The sequence below is a fragment of the Alosa pseudoharengus genome, unplaced genomic scaffold (genome assembly GCF_046254945.1).
Source record: "Alosa pseudoharengus isolate Yale_2024_CS ecotype anadromous, Long Island Sound unplaced genomic scaffold, YU_APseudo_1.1 YU_APseudo_1.1_scf_22, whole genome shotgun sequence".
NCBI classification, from domain to species: Eukaryota; Metazoa; Chordata; class Actinopteri; order Clupeiformes; family Clupeidae; genus Alosa; species Alosa pseudoharengus.
In genome coordinates, this window is record NW_027468680.1 from 864202 (window position 1) to 871701 (window position 7500).

General features: G+C 41.9%; 1 protein-coding gene across 1 annotated transcript in view; it reads right to left on the reverse strand.

Annotated features, from left to right (window-relative positions):
• LOC143139226 (uncharacterized) overlaps positions 1-7500 on the reverse strand; it is a 31662-nt gene that overhangs the window by 9144 nt on the left and 15018 nt on the right. The gene's annotated exons all lie outside the window — the stretch shown is intronic.

Here is a 7500-nt window from a genome sequence, read left to right on the forward strand (position 1 = left end):
GCACACACACACACACACACATACACATACACATACACACACACACACATACACACACACACAACAGAGACTCCATACTGCCTTTGCACACACACACATGTACATGTACACACACACACACACACACACACACACACACACATACACACACACACACACACACAACAGAGACTCCATACTGCCTTTGTTCCCAATCCCCTTTCCCCGCGCAATTTAGAATTGTAAAATAATAGGTAAAAAAATTGCTATCATGCAATAAGAAACTTGCTCCATGAAATCTTTCCCTGCAATTCACAAACTGGTGCCGAAAACCGGGGAACTTGGATCCAATCCATAAAGAATAAAGGGAGAAGACTGGATTGAAAAGTTGTTTGAAAGAAGCTGCGGGGGAAATTCGAATCGAAGTCATGGATCCAGAGGATTTAAAGCGACTAAAGATGAAGCGGGAAGTGGTCCGAACTGCAACAACAAAAATCACCCAGAAGATTGATGCTGAGTTGGATAAAGAAGAATTATGCTTTGAGAGATTGGAGGAATTGCTTGAACAGGTGAAGGAAAAAGAACAGACTCTCAGAGAACATGATAGAGATGTTGAAGCAGAAACGGAAGAAGAGGATTTGGAAGCTGAGATGACCACGGCATTGGAGTATATGGATGCAATTAGTGTGCGGAGAACAAGATCGAGACGCGCGTTGCGCACGGAAGTTGAAGACAGCCAGTCTGGACAGAGTGCACATGAGCCTAGACCTGGACCTTATATGAACACAGTCAACCTTCCCAAATTGGTCATTCAGAAGTTTTCCGGGGAGATTTGTGAGTGGCAAGGATTTTGGAGTCAGTACGAAACAACCATCCATGATAATGAACGTTTGATTGAACGCAAGATTGACAAATTTAGTTATTTGAAATCATTTCTATCTGGCACCGCAGCGAGTGCAGTAGCAGGCCTCGCTTTGTCCGATACTAATTATGACACTGCCATTGATCTGCTCAAAAAACGATTTGGCAGCAAAGATTTAGTGATTAATGCCCATATGAATAAGTTACTGAATATGACTCCCGTAAAACGAGCCAATGATGTAAGCGCTTTGCGCAAATTATATGATGATTGTGAAATACAGGTGCGTAGCCTTGACGCACTAGGTGTTGTAGCGGACACATATGGAAGCTTGTTATGTCCAATATTATTGAAAATGATACCAGAGGACATTGCCCTCGAATGCACAGTGTGGTAAATGGTATCACAAAACCATCTGTAACCAGCAGGCAACCCAGACACGAGACAATGCAACTAAAATAGAGGTAGACACAGCTCAAGCTCAATGCTCAGTTTCACCAGGTAACTGTAATGGTAAAGCAGTGCTGTTACAAACAGCAACCATTTGGGTAGACACGCCACGACAAAGCCAAATTTCCAAATGCTTGTTAGATGGAGGAAGCCAACGTAGCTTTATCCGTGAAGATATTTCTAAAGCTTTGAACCTGCCAGTAGTGGGTACAGAAATAATTAAGCTACACGTATTTGGTTCCGTAAATGCCAAACGAATGACAGCCAGAAAGGTTAAGGCTAGTCTGAGAAATCTGAAAACGAATGCGTCTGTTGAAGTTGAATTACTAGAAACCCCAAGTGTATGTTCATCTAACATTAAAATGGCCAGCGAAGAAGTCAGATGCTCTCTTGAAGCTAAGGGCCTCCAACTAGCGGATCATCCTGTGAGAGGCATGGAACAAGAAGGCCTTGGACTTCTTATCGGAGGAGACTACTATTGGAACATTGTGTCAGGACACACAGAGAGACTGGACAACAGACTTGTGGCTGTAGAGAGCAAATTCGGATGGTTGATACAGGGAACTGTGTCCATCCCTGTAATGAGTGTGACAACTGAAACAGTGGACTTAAATGCTCTGCATCTCAGCGTCAGCGAGGAACAAGCGCTGACTGATCAACTGCGCAGTTTCTGGGAGACCGAATCGTTGGGGATCACGGACATCAAACAGAACCCAGAGACAGACGTGTTGGGTTCTGTTTGGTAGATATGCAACAAGGTAGATATGAAGTCAGTTTGCCTTGGCGAGAAGACAATATTAATTTGGCTACTAATTACTGTACTGCTAGAAATCGTTTGAATGGCCTAGTAAAGCGTTTTCATAGTAATGACGAGTTGTATGAGCCAGTGTTTTTCAACCTTTTTTGTCCCACGGCACACTTAACACTTGACTTAACTTGACACTTAAAATGTCCCACGGCACACTAACATCCTGTGTGAAGAAAAAATAAACATACCATAGCCTAAAATTTCAAATAATACACCGATATGGCCTTATTATGGCTTCTATGCAAGACCTGCTCAATAAAACAAGCGCCCTCTGTTTCATTTGTAGGTGACTATATCTAATTTAATTGTTGTTATGAACTGGATATGTGATGATTCTGTGAATACTGGATATGGGACCCCTGTTGTACAATGCCTGCATACCACAAATAGTGCAATCATACAATCAATGAGAGCATGTGGTTATAAATTCTTTGATGCAACAGTTGCTTTTCTGGACCAGTGAGTGACATTTGGGTAATTTTCTGCGGCACACCTGATGATCTCTCACGGCACACTAGTGTGCCCCGGCACAGTGGTTGAAAAACACTGGTATGAGCAATATGATCAAGTAATTCAAGAATATCTGGCTGAGGGAATTGTCGAAGACTAATGACTAATGTTGAGACAGGAAACCCAGTGTATTATATGCCCCATCATCCCATAATCAAAGAAAGTAGGATTACAACAAAGTTGCGAATTTTGTTTGATGCGTCATCTCACGAGCGAGAAAGTCGCTCACTTAATGAATGTCTCTTTGCGGGACCGAATCTGAACCCTGACTTGCTAAGCATTTTAATTAAATTCAGGCAGCACAGAGTTGCTATGATGGCATACATAACAAAGCTTTTCTGCAAATTGGCCTGAATGAGAAAGACAGAGATGTGCTTAGATTCTTGTGGTTCAAGGAGAAACCCGTCCCTTATGAGGATCTTAAAGTGGCGATTATGAGAATGACGCGTGTGCCATTTGGTGCATCACCATGTCCCTTTCTATTGGCTGCAACTATCAGACACCACCTTAAGAAATTTGAAGAGAAGTATCCCGAAGAAGTCAAGGTGTTGGATGAATGTCTTTATGTGGATGATTTAATAACTGGAGCAGATAATGTGAAAATTCCACTCAAATTGTCTCAGAGAGCCAAAGAAATAATGTCAAGTGCAAGTATGAAACTATGCAAATGGAACACAAATTCATCTGAGTTGCAAAGCGAATGGAAACAACAAAATAAAGAGGACATAGTGGAAATCAAAGGCCCAAATCCACTCAAAGTGCTTTGGTCTAACATGGAACAGAGACACTGACGAATTCATGTTTGAAACTAACGAATTGATTGACTTTCTGCAGAACAAAGGAGACACGAAACGAGGGGTCCTACAGGCAGCTGCGCGCATTTTCGATCCAATTGGATTTTTGTCCCCGTTTACCATTCGAGTCAAATGTATATTTCAAGAAATGTGGGAGAGAGGAATATCATGTGATGAAGATCTTCCCTTTGATATCGCGCAGACCTGGCATCAATGGTGTTCAGAGATACCCTACTTGAAAAGCATAAGTATCCTACGTCGTTATGATGATGATAATGATATCAAAATTAAATGTGATGAAATGAGTGTAAAGGCAACAGTTGAGCGTGAGATTCATGTATTTACAGATGCCAGTGAGAAGGCCTACTGCCCCGCAGCCTATCTGAGGTGCATAAAGCGAAATGGAGAGTGTACAACCAGTCTGATCGCATCCAAAACTAAAGTCGCTCCACTAAAGAAAATGACAATCCCCAGATTAGAGTTAATGGGAGCGCTTATTGGGGCAAGACTTGGAAAATTCATATCGAACTATCTGAATGTGAGTGACAATGAAATGTATTTCTGGACTGACTCGATGATAACCTTTCATTGGATTAGGAGTAGTTCAAAACAGTGGAAACCGTTTGTGGAGAATCGAGTAAGTGAAATCCAGAGTCTGACATCACCGGAAAACTGGAAACACTGCTCTGGAAGGGAGAACCCAGCTGACTGCGGGACGTGCGGAACAAGTGCCCAAGCGCTCCAGGACGAGGTGCTCTGTTGGCACGGGCCGGAGTGGCTGAAAGATGGAGCGCCGACACACGAAACCGAACCTCAAGTGATTAATGAAAATGATGATGTGATGGAGTATGTCGTTCAGAATACAATGATTGATCTAACCTGTGCAGCTTCACCTCTGTTTGACTTGAACAGGTACAGTGGACTCAACAGAGTCTTGAGAATCACAGCATGGATACAGCGGTTTGTGCATAACGCACGGACAAAGGAAAACCGCCATGGACAACTGTGCACAGAGGAGATTCAACAGGCAGAACAGTACTGGATCAAGCGAACTCAAAGTGACAGCTTCCCAAAGGAAATGGACAATCTGTCGAAAAATAACAATGTGGACAGACATTCGAAAATCATTTCACTGAAACCATATTCCTGGATGAACGTGGACTTCTGCAAGTAGGAGGGAGACTGCAGCAAACGAACTGGTCCTTTACCCAGAAGCATCCGTACATCTTGCCAGGTAATGACGCATTTTCAGAACTTTTGATTAGAAAGGCACATGAAGATGTGATGCATTCAGGCCTACAAGCCACTCTGAACCAACTGAGAGAAACTGTACTGGATACTGAAATCTAGACAGATGACCAAGAGATGTGTCAAGCGTTGTCTGATCTGCAGACACGCACGCGGCACACCCCACATGGAGAAATGTTGCACATTAACAATGAATAGAATCTTTCAATAAATAATGTGAATGGGTTAGCAAAACCATAGCTTTTGGTGAACGGAGATGCAGATCATCACCCTAATTCATTTGTTTGCGCAACAGCTCGTACTCCAGCGAGAGTGACATAAATGTTTTAAAAGCTGTGTCATCACTAGGCTTGGGTATCGAATATCGAGTATTGGTTGGAACCGGGACTATCTTTGCGATTTTCCCGGAATCGTTCAAAAGTTTAAATTTCGATTCCTACTTTCGATTCCCAGTCTGCCGACAGGAAGAAGAAACGTCTGAACACCAACGAAGAAGCGCATAGTTAATAGAATTAAAATTCATGGAGAAGGTCAGACTATTTCATTCAGAAAGCAGGGTTCCCGAGGATCCTTAAAAAGTCTTAAATAGGCTACAACTGAATTTTCGAAAGAGAGGTATTAAATGTGCGTATGGGACCGCCAGCGAGTGCAAGAGAGCGAGTGATGTCTCCATCCAGTTTCGTGTATTTAAAACGCAATTGTATACGTGATAGGCTATTAGGCTACGGGAGAAAGTGTAGTGGTTGCAGAGTGAAGATGTTTTTCACGGGTTTGGTTAAAGGTGTGAAAACGGTAATAATACAGTAGGCCTATGTACAAAATAATATGCCTGGCGTTTTCGTGGTGTAGCTGAGGCCTGAGAGATAGACAGGGTAGCCTACGTGGAATGAGGGAGCCTACGGTAGAATGAGCGGGAGAAAGAGTTGGTAAGCCAGTTAGCGATAGGTTGGCCATATGTTCGAATTTAGGCCGGACATATGGATTTTAAAAGCCCTGTCCGGCGTCCGGCGCAGCCTCAAGCCGGACGTTTATTTGTTCTCCTTTTTGGAGTTGCGCTTGGCATCTAAAGTCTTTGCTCGGACGCAGCATCGTTTCACAAACTATGGACGCGAAGACTGCTGGTGAAATTATGTGCAGTTCTTCGCAATCAGGAGGAAATACTGTATACCGGTATGTTAAGTTGATCTGTTTGCATCTTTCCAGCGTGTGTTGCTGGCCTAGCCTAGGGAAGAAAATATCTGTCTTAAGTTATAATAGCCTACCTGTAATATCTGCCAGCAGCTTGCTTGCCAGCGTTTCCCAGTAGGCTAGGCCTACTTAGCAAAAGTTGTGAAATATAACCGCATATGCTTTGAATGTCGGCGACTGCTACATAAAAATACGTGCGTTCATAACGTGCGTGCTTGATGAAACCAGCAGTTTTCAGCAGGATCATGCGAAGAGGACCTGTCTCTTAATTAATTTAAAACAAGTCAATGGTTTTACAATGTTTCAGTCAAGCTTTGGTTGGTTTAGATACAACTGGTATGCAAAATGTAAAGTAGTGGATTAACTTTAATTTGCTGTGCTGCATATGGACAATAGATGCACATAGTAAATTATATAAAGTAGGCTTATTAAAATATGTAAATAGCTTAGTTAACTTTGAAAAAAATATTTAAGGGAATCCAGTCCAGTGCACATGTCTTTGGCAAGTAGCCCTAGGCTACTACAGACACAGGTGAAGAACAGCCTCAGCAGTAAGCAAAACCAAATATGTACAGTACAGCCAGCTTCAAAAGCAAGCAGTCCAGACCCTAAAATTGGGCATTTATAGCTGTGAAGGTAATTCACACACAATTATTTTCTTTCGCCAAAATATTTTTGGTAACTTCTGTAGACATCCAAAATGGGGTGGGGGTTAAAATTAGTAGGGAAAAAAAACTATTGCATTAAACAGTCTTATATATCTTTTTGCCGTGGTATAGTCTTAATTTTCATTTAGATGTCTTGAAAAGGTCTTTAAAAGTCTTTAAATTTGCACTTGGAAAATGTGCAGATACCCTGAGAAAGACCGTTGGTTAGCTAGCTCATTTAAAATATCCTAAACTTTTTTTGACCCTGCCTTTAAAAAAAATCGGAATCGAGAATCGTTAGGAACCGGAATCGAAATAAGAAATCGGAATTGGAATCGGAATCGTTCAAATTGAAACGATACCCAACCCTAGTCATCACCAGGCTATTTACTACGATATTTGCTACTATAGGCCTACAACAATCTAATTTCGTGTGTCAAGTTATTTCCATTTTTGGATTAGACTAGACGAGACTCTATGCTGTTTTCATGGACAGCAAGGATCTGCTTGGTTTGTTGTTTTAAATAACCCGTTGTTTGTTGGTTCTAGTCATGTCATCTCCAGTGGTTCAGTTTTACTTGCGTAGTCAACGCGCACATACATTAAATGAGCGCTGACACCACTACCCTCTAATTGCATGTTTCTTTATTTGATTAAACACTAAATTAAGAAATATTTTCTAATCAGGAAAAAGTTTAGTTTCTTTTTCTTTCGGTCCGCGGTTCCATAATAGGCTACCATTCAATTGTGCCGCAAAAAAAAAGCATGCTCTGGGAAAAGAAGACAGTTGCCTGTCTAGTGTAGCCATGGGTCTGTCTACAAGGAAAATGACAAGTGTCTTAGTGTGCTTCGGGGGTCACTGGGTCACTTCATCTTTTTTTTCTTACTCGAAACAATTCTTGTATATATCCATTGCTCTGCTACCAACAGAAATAATCGTCACTTACGTGCACGCTATCTCCCTCTCTCCTTGAAATGCCTCACCTGGCGAAAATGCGTGGATTTCTTTTCCAATTT